The following is a 13,890-nucleotide window of genomic DNA, read 5'->3' as shown; positions in this document are numbered from 1 at the left end:
CGTTGGTTAATTTTGATGTGATTATTTTGTTTTTTGGTTATGTTTATTGGTTGTTGTTTGATGCTTGTTGGATGTTTGTTTGATGCTTGTTGGTTATGTTTGCTTGTTATGTTTGTTGTTGGTTATGTGGTTTGATGTTTGATGGTTGTTGGTTATGTTTGTTGCTGGTTATGTTTGGGTTATGTTTGTTAGTTATGTGGTTTGATGATTGTTGGTTATATTTGATGGTTATGTGGTTTGATGTTTTGTGTTTGTTGGTTATGTTTGTTGATGGTTATGTTTGATGTGACTATTTTGTTTTTTGGTTATGTTTTTTGGTTGTTGTTTGATGCTTGTTGGATGTTTGTTTGATATTTGTTGGTTATGTTTGCTGGTTATGTTTGTTGTTGGTTATGTTTGACGGTTATATTTGTTGGTTATGTGGTTTGATGTTTGATGGTTTTTGGTTATGTTTGTTGCTGGTTATGTTTGTTGGTTATGTGGTTTGATGATTGTTGGTTATATTTGATGGTTATGTGGTTTGATGTTTTGTGTTTGTTGGTTATGTTTGTTGATGGTTATGTTTGACGTTGGATATGTTGTTTGTTGGTTATGTTTGATGTTTGTTGGATGTTGGTTATGTAGTTTGTTGGTTATGTGGTTTGATGTTTGATGGCTATAATGTTTGATGGTTATGTCGTTGTTTTGGATATATTTGAAAATAAATGCTGTTACTAGCTAATGCCATCCCTTGTTTCTAGGCAAAATTTCCAGGTTTTTCTTCGTATACATGTCCAAACATGCCTCCCCAGGTGGTAGAAGCCATATTGTTTTCCCCCTGTACATTTCTTATTCAAAATCATGTCCAAAAATGCCTCCCACCAAGACTCTCCCACGTTGATTTTCTCTTAAAAGCCATAGAGCACTTTCCCTTTAAAGATCCCTGTGTGTTCTAGGAATTGTATAAATATCACGCGATAAGGATATTTTCTCATCAGTCTCATATAACCAGTTGAAGACGTTACAAGTATCTTAAAATATGGATAATTCCTACAAAGAAGTAAGAGCCTTTCTCTGTTAGAACTATCTCCTGTCCCGCGTTTTAGTCCTGGGTCATCCATTCACTATGCTTCCTCCCCCAAAAAATCCTTCAACTTTGCTTTGTTTATACTTATTTTAAAGCATAAAATACCTTCTTTTTACTGTATAAAAACCCATCTCCCTTCTATTCATTACCAAGGTATTTTTTCAAAGAAATTATTGTTTTCGTTAATACCTTTCGTTTTACGGAAAAAGGTGAGTTTTTTCACCCTCGTGCATTGAAAGTGAGAAAGTATTAAATTTTACGCGTCCCTTTGTAGTCTAACAAAAACATGTGTGAATAGGACTGCTATTTCTAGCACGGAACTGTCTCGAAAGGGTGTCTGATAAACAATTACACTCGGAAAATGGTTGGTGTCAATTATAGCAAATGAACCATTGCATATTTCTAGGCTAGATTTTTCGCAAAATCTATTGTGTCGGTTTTTTTTTCCAAAAAAAATCCTAGGAAGCTATTATCTCTGCAAAATTGTCACATTATAGATTTTATGGGAGCAAATCATATTTTATATTAGTCTTATTTTAGGGTTCTGCGAAATTGCGTATAAGGAGGGGGTCTAACAGGAGCATACGGTGCGCAATAAAAACAATTATTTCCATCCTAAGTATAGACAAAATAAAATCTAGTTTTTTATGCTTTAAATACAGCTCTTTTTGCTTTTAAATGCTTTGCAGCTTAAGAGATGTATTTAATTTTTTTCTAAATGGTAAAAATTAGTGCGTTTATTTCTCTTCTATGACTACTTATTGACGGGTTTATTTCTTTAGAGCTTGTATTAATTCATTTTTTTCAACGGTAAAAATAGGAACATTTATTTCTATTCTATGGCTACTCACTGTCGGTTTATTTTTCACAAGTTGTATAGTAAAAATGTTTCATTTCTAAGCCTAGGTTATTCCACACAAATTTTACTTTTTTGTTTTCTTGAAAAAGGTGGACCTATTTACCCACTCCGTCGACGATAAATACTATATTTTAAAAATCTGGTTATGATTAAATATTAATAGTATGAAAAAAGATTCTGTTTTCTATGACTATTGTAGGGGATTTCTTGAAGGGGGCATTGTTTTTATGCTAAATTTGTTTTCTTCTATAGAAGGGAGACGCCATTTTATACTAAATTTTTTTATCTTCTTTAAAAGGGGGACACTCTTTTATACTAAATCCTGTCTTTTTTTTTAGAATTTCCCAATTCTCTCCCTCCATCAAAGAGGGAAAAGGGCACCTAGCCAAACCCAGTGCAAGTCGCAAGGCCATCAGTTGTCCAGTATGGGTGTTGGCAAAGACCAGCTTCGCAAGCGCAACCCAAAGCCCAATGTGCGCAACACAGTGACGATCCGGCGCTGCTTGTACAAGGCCATAATGATGCTCCCACCCAGCAAGCAGCAAAAACCGCCGCCTTATCTGACATCGCTGCCCCGGCTGTCAGGAAGCTAAACAAAAGAGTGGGCGTTGGCTCATGTGAAGGTGAGCCCCGCCGTCTCACCTGCGCAAATCCTTGACGTCCCAGGGCCATCTACTCAGGGCTCTGACTCAACTCATGTCAAATCCCTACCTCTGCCGTCCGTTCAAGACATGGAAACTGCTCTATCGACGGAACTTGAAGGTGTGAGCATTTTTATTTATTAAATCCATTTTTTACCTGACAGAGAGCCTTTTAGTCTTTAGTTCGGTCTTTTTCGCTTTTTTGTCTCAGGACCAAGTTATAGATATATCTAAATAAGCCTGTTTTCCTCTTTTAAGTATCTACTTATTTACTTCCTCCCCCATAGTTTAATAGACTCAGAAATAACTAAAAGCTATGTCATTTCTTAGGCTTTTCTAATCTTTAAGTGTGTACATTTGCCTTTTCAGCTTATTTACGTCCCATTAGTTTTAAAGACTCTAAATAAGGCTGTTTTTCATCTTTGTTTGGCCTGTTTTTTCACTATTTTCCTATCATCTTATATTATCAGCCAACTAATGACATTTTGTCGCTATATTCTATTCTTTTAAGTGCCTACCTTTGACTTTTCAGGCTCCATACTCCCCTTAGTTTAATAGAAATAATGACATTTATTCACCCTTTCTACGCTTGTCGGCTCTTTTATTCACTAGCTTTTGGGAGGGGTTATTTTCTAAAAAGGTTATTTTAGGGGGTCCTAATAATAGGGAAATGGGGACATTCATCTTCAGGAAATAGCTAAGAACATGACTCAAAAAGTTTAGGGGAGATATGACCCCTGATATTTCCATTCATACACAAAATTTTTCATTTTTTCTAGGCCGAAATTGAACGCCTCGTGGCCAAGTTCTTTGGTGAAGGAGCTGGAGCATTGGAAGAAGGCAATGCTGAAATGGTAGCGTGGGCTAAGAATCTACTCGCCAAATGGCCAGGGCCAAATTCTCCTTCGGTAAGACTCTTTCAAACATAAGGTTTAAAATTCTTAACTTCTAGTAAAGAGGTTCAAGCTTTCAATACAGCCAAAAAAGGCCTTTTAGAGCCTTGTAACATTTATTAGCAGTAGTGTGGGTATAGGGAGTACCTTTCAATGCTTCAAAATGCATACAAAGGCTGCCCTGAGGAAAGGCATTACATTTATAGCACTAGTGTTGCTCAAAGGGGTTCTTTACATGGTTAGAAGTAGGGGGGTCTACAGTTCCAAGGGGACATGGTACCCATAATAAAATAATACTTTTCAATGATTAGTGGGGGTATATGCGTTCAAGGGGGCTTGATACCCTTCTATATTCATTCTATACTCATTCTCTCTTTTTCATAGGGCCAATGTGGTCTAATGAGCTAATATGCTCTTATTATTTTTCTAGGTTCACACAACCCTAACACCTAAATTCTGCTTAAAGGGTTTAAGTGCAGGGGCGATTCAGGCTATTGTAGAGTTCTCCAACATGGATTTAGGCAGTTTAGCGCGGGATTTAAGCCTCAGCAATGATTTTTAAGATAGTGTTTTAGATGAAGTGCTAATAAGCATGGTTGGAACAACGCCCGTAATGGACAATGAATTAGGGGAACAGAGTGGAGTAGGCTCGCCTCCTGTATTGCGTCAGTTCTATTTATCAGATACCGCTTTGTGCAATATTCACGTGTATAGGGCCGAGTTTGATGATCTATTCAATTCCCTATCAAGTGGTAGTATTCACACGGATCCAATAAAAACCGCGTACACCTATGTCAGCATGATTCGGACACTTCTCGAAGACCATATGTGGGAGGCGGGGGGCGGGACTTTTTAAAAGCATCCATCACGTTCAAAATCATGTTTTTAATGCAAGTTCAGGTGTTTTGCGCAAGCATCATATACAAACAAGAATGCAAACGCTGTATCCGGACCTGCATAATTTTGAGCGTGTGTTTTCAGATCGGGTGGGTGAAATTTTGAATAGGATGGAGGGATATAATGAGAATAGGATTGTGTTATCGGTTTTATTTAATAAAAATAAGAGCTTACGTAGTGCGGAGGGGGCAGAATCTCATAAAGTTGATTTTAGTTGTTTAAAGGGACAATATCCAGTTACAATCAAGAGGATTGACATTTTTGAAAGGGCAAATGAACATTTAGATATTGGGGTTACAGTTTTACAGTTGAATGAATAATACGAAGAAGGGAAACTTAGCGATTAAAAAGGGGTAATTTATTTTGTAAGGGCACCGTCCATTAAATCAGTGAAACACTGGGTATGGCTTCTCTACGAGCCTGCCAAAGATCCTGAATTAATTGGACACTTTTTTCCAATCCCCCATATTAATCGGGTTTTAAGACAGGTTAAAGCGGGGAAGGGTACCTGCTATTACTGTACAAAGTTTCTGTCTAGGCTTCGTAGTGAATTAAAATAAAACAATCATTTGAGACACTGAATGCGTCATTGACACCAGTCTGCGGAAACGATTTCAGGGGAAAATGCTACGTTGCGGTTCAAAAGCTTTCAGAACACGCTGTTGCAGAGCAGCAAGATATCATTGGACATTAAGGCTGCCCTCACGAATGTGTCGGATCTGTCAAATTGGAATCGTTTTAAAAAATGAAGCCATTGCGATCTTTTTCGCGCATGCGCAAAGAGATTCAAGTAATACCATGCAATAGGTATATTTTGTTGAGACGTAGGGAGAGGAATATTGTGTTGGCACAGCTATGGCTGCTCTAATTAAAACAGTAAATAAGGCAATTTCACGGCTGTGCAATACACAATATCCAATGAACCTATCAGCAGAAGATGAGTTGGCTATTAATTGTAAAAAAATGTGTTGTGTTTGCAAAGAAAAAAATCAATGAGGGGGGTGCGAAATCCCGCAATCACGACCATTTAGGGCAAGAAGTTTCATCAAGGGAAGTAGCTTTCGGGGGCTTGCGCACAAATTCTTTGATTTCAATGTTAAACAACAATACCTTTCAGCGGTTTAAATTCATAACTCTAAGTACGAATTTAAATCCATATTACCAGCGTATGCACGATTGCAGAAAGGTGAATTTGTAGATGGCGCGTGAGTAGATGTTTTTTTTCATATAATATCATACCGAAATCTTCTGAAAAGTTACTAGTCTTATAATTTAAATAACATTGCTTGCCAGGATTATGGTAAAGTGTACTTGAATAAAATCTGTTTCCTTGATTCCTTTAGTTTTTTCCCTAAATCTTTAAGTCAATTCATTCAAGTACATAAAAGCAATGATTTTAATAGTTTTCCCCTCCTTAAACAGCACTTTCCAGATGAGGAACTGTATGATTTATTTACGTGTAAGGGGATATACCGGTACGAGTACTGGAGTTCCGCCTCGAATCTAAGTGAGCAAAAATTACCACCCATCGCAGAGTTTTATGATTGAGTTCGTGATCATCAATACACCATTGACGATTACAAATGGGTGAATTATTGTAAAATGTACTTGGAATGTGATGTATTGACGTAGTTGGATATTGTCTGTAAAAACACGGACAAAATTCATGGAGAATTTGGGTTATATTTTGGGTATTATTTTTTCCACTCCCCATCTGGTAATGGATTTAATTCTTAAAATTAGTAATGCTGAAATAGGTCTGATCACCGACGTGGATCAGTACCTGTTTGTGGAGAGATTCACGAGAGGAGGCTAATTTTTTCCATGGGGATCGTATCCTTGAAACCAACCCGACTGGGCAACGCACCGGTGAAAAGTCGGACGCGTTTTCTTTGATATGAATTCCCTTTATCCATCGGCAATGTCTCACTTTTATTTGCCGTGTGGGAATTACCATTGGCTTAATAACCCTTCTGCTTCAGACTTCCCCAACATTCACACTGTTGAGGAAAATGGACCACAAGGATGGTTTTTTGAAATTGACGGTGAAATACCTCTGGAACTTCACTACTCAGTAAAAGACTTTGTTTTCCCCTGCATCAATAGACCGGTGCCTAGGGACTCTTTGAGTCCCTACAATTTATCTTTGTTCAAGAATAATTGCCGACCTTGAGTCGAAGTGGAACATTTTTGTACGCAAAGTTTTTTCGTGATGGATGCTGTCTAACAGTTTCAATGTCACAGAGATTCATACAGCCCTCCAATTTGATCAAAAACCTTACATGAAGATGTTTGTTGACACTTTTGTCAACAGACGGTCTCAAGCGAAAGCAAAGGTCGAAAAAGAAATCTTTAAACTCATTTTAAATTCGACTTTTGGTAAGATTTGTGAGACTGGAAGACAGCGTCACAACGACCGGAATAGTTGTGACGTTGTGATCGACCCAAAACAATGTGGCCGAATCATTGCGGATCCCAACTTCACATCATTCATAATCATAGACTCAATATGGTCCTTTTACACAAAAAAAAGAAACGTTGTTTTAAATAAAAACATTGCCACTGGCAGTGCCATTTTAGAAATTTCAAAGAAACTCATACTGGAGTTTTTTAAAATGTGTGTAAGCACCAATGGCCGGGGTTGGGACAAGTTTAGGTGTATTATGGAGACACCGATTTACTCCTGTTGAAAATTAAGACAGATAATATGTTGTACGAAATGTAAAATGGAGAGTACATTAGCTATCTGATAGATTATGCCATCTGGGATGAGTCCCTCTATCCGGAGCTGGTGAAGCGCCAGGCCCAAAATAAGTTGCTTAAATTAAAATCAGGAACGCAGAGCGATGTGGTATGGCATGGTGTATTTCCTGGTCCGAAGGTGTATTATGTGAAAACGCACAATAAGACTACCAAAAAAGTCTTTAAGGGGGTGCCGTCGCACCATGTAAAAGAAAATTTCAACATGAGTGTTTATAAGAACTGTAAAGAAAATAATGTAGTTTCAAGAGCGAGTGTCAAGGCCATTTGCTCTTTAAAATATAAAAACTATACAGTTAGGGTCGAAAAAATGCCATATCCACCATATCAGACAAAGTCTATGCACTTGAAGGTGGTGTGAAAGTGCTACCACATGGCCACTATCTTACTTCAGATCAAATTGAATGTGTAAATTATAGGAAGCAACTCGGTCTGGAGAAAGCTCTATAGTTGACGGAGGGATACCATCTGGTCATTTATTTTTATGTTAATTTTTTTTCGTTGCGCAAAGTGGTAATTTTCAAGTGTTTATTTGTTTTTTCTTGCCATTGCCATCGCAGGTGTCAGCTTTGCCGCTGTTATTGCTGGCTCCAAGTTAAAGCTGGCCCGGCCGCCGTGCACCCAGTGTCTATTTAAATTTTTATTGTAAATATATGTTTTATGTTGCTGTATATATATTTATGAATTAAAGAAACCATATATTCTATTTCCATTACGTTTTTATTCAACAGATTGAGGTTGGGTTATGTTAGTTGCATTTTGACATTGGAGGAGTATGTATAAATTTAAAACATCATTCAGATCTTTTCTTTGTGGACCGTCCATGTCCGGCAAAAACACCACTTATAACGAAAATCATTCAAAATCATGAAAAAATGTTATCGGAGAATCCAAAAATATCTGTTATTGCTATAGTGTATGCAAGGATCTTATGACAAAATAGAGAAGAATGATCGAAGCATAAAATTTATACAAGGACTTGACGTGTTTACTAGTACTGCGCCAAATTCCTGGTTGATTAGTGGCAATTTAGCTGAATCTATTGAAGAAGTGTCGCAGGAAATACTACATTTATTCACGGTCCGGTCCCATCACGAAAAAATTTCTGTAACTGTTGTGATCCATAATCTTTTTCAGAAGAGTAAATGTATGAGAACACTTGCTTTGAATTTTACTTACTATATCGTCTATAGATTTGTTCGCGATTCAAATTCCCTTATAACTCTAAACAAACAAATCTACACTGGCGAACCCAAATTTTTACTTTCTGCATTCAATCAAGCTACTAATAGACCTTATGGTTACATATTATTAGTCCTGAAACAAAACACACCCGAAGAGTTGCGTTTAGTCACTGATGTTTTTGATATTAAAATTACTGTATATTTACCGGTGAATAGTAAAAGATAGGTCATTAGTCACTATCATGACGTTAAAAAAGCTAGATGAACACCGGCAGTTATTTTCCGTGCTAGCCAATTCAAAACCGCGGCTTAGGAAAGCAACACTCAAAAATGTCGTTGACAAGGAATTTATTACTCTCAAGTCGGAACTTTGTTCAAATTTAACGGAAGGCAATGGTCAACTGTCAGATGGTGTTAGACAACAGAAAAAGCAGGATAGGTCACTTGTACGTGCTCTAGCTTGCAAAAAGAACTTGTACGTGCTCTAGCTTGCAAATTGTAAAAGAAAACGTCTTATTCAAGCAGGTGGTATTTTCTTTTCATTGTTACTGCCGATAATTGCTGGACTTGTAAACACTATTCTCAAGAAATAGCTAGACCCTAATAGTTGACGCCATTTGAACTTGCTCTTCCACCCAAAGAGCACTTTTAAGATAATCTTGATATATTTATTAACAATAAAAAAATTGCCGATGATGAAAAATTTATTTAACTTGAAAATGCCCTTCATCGTGTCAACAATCATAAACGTTATGGTGAAAAACCACTCATAGTCAGTTTGATTGATCAACCTTCTGGAAATAGAGAAACACCGAAAAGAGAAGATTTATTAACAAGTGTTGTAGACTTGTTGCCTCCATCCTATATGAAACAAAGTAAAAGACTGGATGTATCTCGCTGAAAATAAACAAATTGATGAGAAAAAGAATTAAGTTATAATTCAGGACAAGCCCTACAATTTTAATTGATTTGTTATAGAATCTAATTGAGAATCGTAAAAGAGTCGAAGCCGTTGATGTTCATTTATATTGTTTTTTAAAGACGTCAAATTTTCCTAAAAGTATTATTAGCAATAAGCAAATTCTAACGATATTAAAAGAACATTGTCCATCATCCACATTAAAGGTGGATGGTGATTTTATATCTTTCCTTGAAAATACTAGTACACCTAGCGGCAATTTAACAGCGGTAGCTAGACAAAAGCAAAGACGTACTGACTTGCCCGGCAGTATGCAGTGGGTTAGCGGACGCTTCACACCACGTTTACATTGTAAATGGATCAAGTTTCGAAAGGTGTTTATGCAAATATTGGAGAACCTGGAAGTTTAAGTTCTCCCACTGCACTTGCTCAGGTTACCAGAATTAAAAAAGCTAGCAAATGAGTACCTAAAAAAGGATCCCAGTTATACTATTCATTGAAATCATAAGGTTTATGGTAATCACTATCGAAAAACTAAAGCCTTTTGCCCTTTGCATATCTTACAAGCAGATCTTTTGACCCTCGAACCGATTCAAATAAGTCATAATAGACCATACAAGTATTTCTTTCATGTAATCAGTATGTTTAGTCGCTAAGCATATGCAGTTCCATTGCAGTCAAAGAGAGGCAATGAAGTTGCTAAAGCCCTTGAATCCAGATTTGAACAAGATTCATATAAAAAAGTTAAAACAGACCGTGGAATTGAATTTGTTATTCAATATGTAAAAAAGGTTTTATGGAAATATAATAGAACACTCTATCATAGTAATAGTACTATAAAGGCGGCATTGGCTAAACTTTTAATACAAACAATTCGACTTTTAATTTCAAGATATTGTCAATTTAAAAATATGGCTGTTTTTATTCAAGATTTAGCTAAAATAATTTTGATTTATGGTCAACGTCCTCATCGAAACTTGGTCAATGCGCGCCTTTAGAAAGTTCATCATAGTGACAATATACTTTTACTTAAACAATAATTTTACTGAAAAGGCAGGGAATAAAAAATTTCATGTTGGCGATACTGTTCGAATCAATCGTACAAGAAATATTTTTGAAAAGGGAAATTACTTGTGGTCCGCTGAACTATTTAAAGCGTCAAAAGTCCTAGATACTTAACCTATAACGTATCGGCTTCTTTATATGAAAAATGAAGATATTGTCGACGGTTTTTATACTTATGAAGTACAGAACTTGGGATACAGTGGAGTCTATCCAATTAAAAAGATGTTAAGCGCTCGTACTCAAATTGGTAAGCGACAGTTGCCTGTCTGTTGGCTGGGATACAACTCTGATTTTAAGTCGTGGATATCCACTGAAGATGTTCATAATGTCTGAAGGTTTTATTTAACACTCATGTCTAATGTTTCCGATCCATTTATGAAGATTTGAATAAAACGATCGATTTTTGGACAAAACTCTCCCTGCCATTAAATTTGATGAAATTGCTCTTGTAGATTGTATTCTTAAAAATACATATGATATCCCTTGAAAGGATCTTACATATGACATAATAATTAGACCACTCGATTGGCCAATCGTTAACGATCAATATGTAATTGAAAATAGGAATTCATTTAAATATCCCTTTGTCACATTATCATATAAGGAGTTTGAGAATATGACCAAATTTTGTCGTCCTATCAACAAAAAATTTCATATCGTAAAAATGGGGCATTTCAATTCAATTATTCAAAGGAAGAGGGTAAAATCTACATTAGTTCACCCATTGACAGTGAAAAGGTTATTCTCAATAATAATCTATAAGAAGTTTTTGGTTTTAAACATAATGTAATCAATGGTAAAAGTGCAGGAAGCGTTAGTGGCATGAATCGTGTCAGTTTCACAAAGTATCCACGTGCCTTTTCCTCGGACAGTTGTATATTTCTTTACGCTTCCTTTTTCGAGAGATAAAGAGTCTGTAATACCAATATCCTCCTCCTACGTGCTCTTGATCGAAAAACCTCTAACGATCACATTTACCACTACAATATAAAGCACCTTCAATACGTTCCAGTCAACACTTCGTATTTGGAGCTCCGTCAGTTGACATTAAGAAATGAATTGGTTGATCCTCTAGCAATAACAAAAGGTTTGGCTGTAATTACATGTCATTTTCGACCCAATCAGTTAGATGGCGAATAGAACTCTTTTTGTATGTCCTGATATTGATTGCTCTGATGCTATTCTTGGACAACGACAGTTGGGACATGGAATGGACTATTATAGGGGTCGTTCGTCAATGTTCGGGTACTTTTTCAGAAGTTAGTTTGCTAAGCTTTTTCGCTCTGCACTACTCCTGGCTATAAAATATGTTGAACCGGTTGCAGCGGAGTTTTCGTCCTCTGCATTACATGGTTTGGGTTCTGGGAAAAATATTCATAAAAGTGTATACCAAAATCTCAGGTCGAGCGCGCGATTCCTTGGCGATCAATTGAAAAACACGGAAAGGGTTTAAAAAGCAGGAGAAAGACCTCATCACTCATCAGCCTCAAGTCAGTCCGAAAGCGTAAAGCATCAAAGAAAACAAAAAGATCCAAAACCAATATCTTGTCCTAGAAAAAATGACATATCTACCACATAAAGATTCTCACCCTTCAATCACCTCATCTCTAAATTTTTCAATGCAGAAAATGTAGATATTAGTGTAAAACATGGATACTATGAACACTTTTATCCGCAACAACCGCTCTCTGAAAATTTTCATTTTCAAGTTATTCCAATCAAGATTACTTTATAGATTTAAATTCAACATTTATAGATTTAAATGTCATTGTTAAAAAATCTAACAATGAACAACCAGCTGCTACCAATGGGTTATCCTACGAAATCTGTGTACTACACAATTTATTTCGACAAATCAGTGTCTATATAAATGGGACACTGGTGAGCACAAGCAACAGTCTCTCAAATTATACGAGTTATATACAATTCATGTTGATGACGCCAAAGTCATAGAAGGAATTAAGAGGACAAGCACTGGGTTATGAAAATAAAACAAATACTGACACTACCAATATTCTTAGAGAAGCGACAACTAAAAATTTGCATTTAGCTGGGAAACTAAATCGTGAAATATTTAAAATACCTCAATGGTTGCCTCCTAATGCAAAGATTGATACAAGCTACAACTTGCACCGCCCAATTATATTATGCAAAAAGTACTGGACGCTGCATCCAATGTGAAAGTCTCTCACATCGGCAATACTCCATGTACGAAAGAAGCATGTTATAAGTTCTGTTGCCTTAGTAATTGAAAAATTAAGAGCTGCTGGAAATGATGTCAAATTGCTCGTGCCTCATACAATCACGAGTCAACGCCATATTGCTACAGGTACACGTACTTATACCGATTCATCATTTATCAATGGCGAAATTCCTTCAAAATTGGCATTGACATTTGTAAAAAGTTCTAGCGCTGTTGGATCATGGACAGACTCCATGCATAAATTTGAACTTTTTCAACTTTCATCACTTGTGTGTAAAGTAAATAGATTCCCGCTGTACAATTTATCCCATGATAAATCCTACCGGACCCTCTATGAATTGACAATACAATCCCAAGATCGTGACTCTCAACTATTCGAAAATGGTATAAGTTAAGAAATGTTTGCGAAAACTCATGGTATCATTGTATTGGATTTTTCCGGTACTCAAGATATGAGTATTGTCCGGACGGGGAATGTGCGTCTAGAGTGTACCTTTGCCAAACCATTGGAGGAAAGTGTAGCATTGATCTCACTAAATCGATTTGAAAACTATTGGGAAACTACCCTTGACGGCAGTGTTTAATTAAACTTGGCGCCATGAACACGAATAAAATAATCAGCGTTTTCAACATGGACCCATACATGTCGAAATATGAATCCTATTTCATACCTTCAGATTTCCTGGCTGATATTGAACATGTTGACAATACAATTATTATTGTTAATAGTAGACACCATCCAGTGTAAAGATAGGGCATTGGTTATGCATCTTTCAAACAAGAAGCAATATAGAATTGTTTGATCTGCTTGGTCTACCGTATACATTCTACACACCTTATATTAAAATTTTCTTGAGCAGAGTGGGAAATCTATTATTCAAAATTAGAAACGGGTACAAGATGTATCAACAAAAAGCTTTGGCTTTCATGCCCTATTTTATTTTATTTTTCGAAGTCGTGGACATACTTACAATTTGTTTATTAATAAAATCTGTATATCTACAAAACACTGTGTCCTTTTTAGATTTCTTCTTCTACGTATAGGTAACCATCAGAAACGATAAAAGGTAACAGCTCGTCAGGATTCAAGTTGTATTCATTTTGACGTGCCAAATCAGGGTCATATTTTCTACAATATAGTGTAACTTCATTCTTATTATATCTCTTTGTAAAATCAATATTACTATTCTGATTCATATTATAAAATTCACGTGTTTCAATTTGCTTATTTAAAGCAATGTTAGGTACAAAATTCTCATATGAATAATCTGTTTCTGTAACAGCCAAATATAAATCTGAAGGTTTATAATCATAATAGCCAGTATCTTTACACCGATGTCGTAAAAACCAGACTCTTTTTTTATTCCAGCAATTGAAGCGTAGACCAGGTTCTTTTTCCCAAA

The 13,890-nt window shown here is 36.2% G+C and overlaps 1 pseudogene; it reads left to right on the top strand.

The window, feature by feature from the left end:
- The window catches only part of LOC148941089 (uncharacterized), a 53,897-nt pseudogene extending 49,876 nt beyond the window's left edge, over positions 1-4,021 (top strand).
- The last annotated feature ends 9,869 nt before the right edge of the window (positions 4,022-13,890 follow it).

This window comes from Artemia sp. Qi Xiang Cuo, chromosome 19 (genome assembly GCF_049724085.1).
Source record: "Artemia sp. Qi Xiang Cuo chromosome 19, ASM4972408v1, whole genome shotgun sequence".
In the NCBI taxonomy this organism is placed as follows: Eukaryota; Metazoa; Arthropoda; class Branchiopoda; order Anostraca; family Artemiidae; genus Artemia; species Artemia sp. Qi Xiang Cuo.
This window is presented reverse-complemented; position numbering and strand designations above follow the sequence as displayed.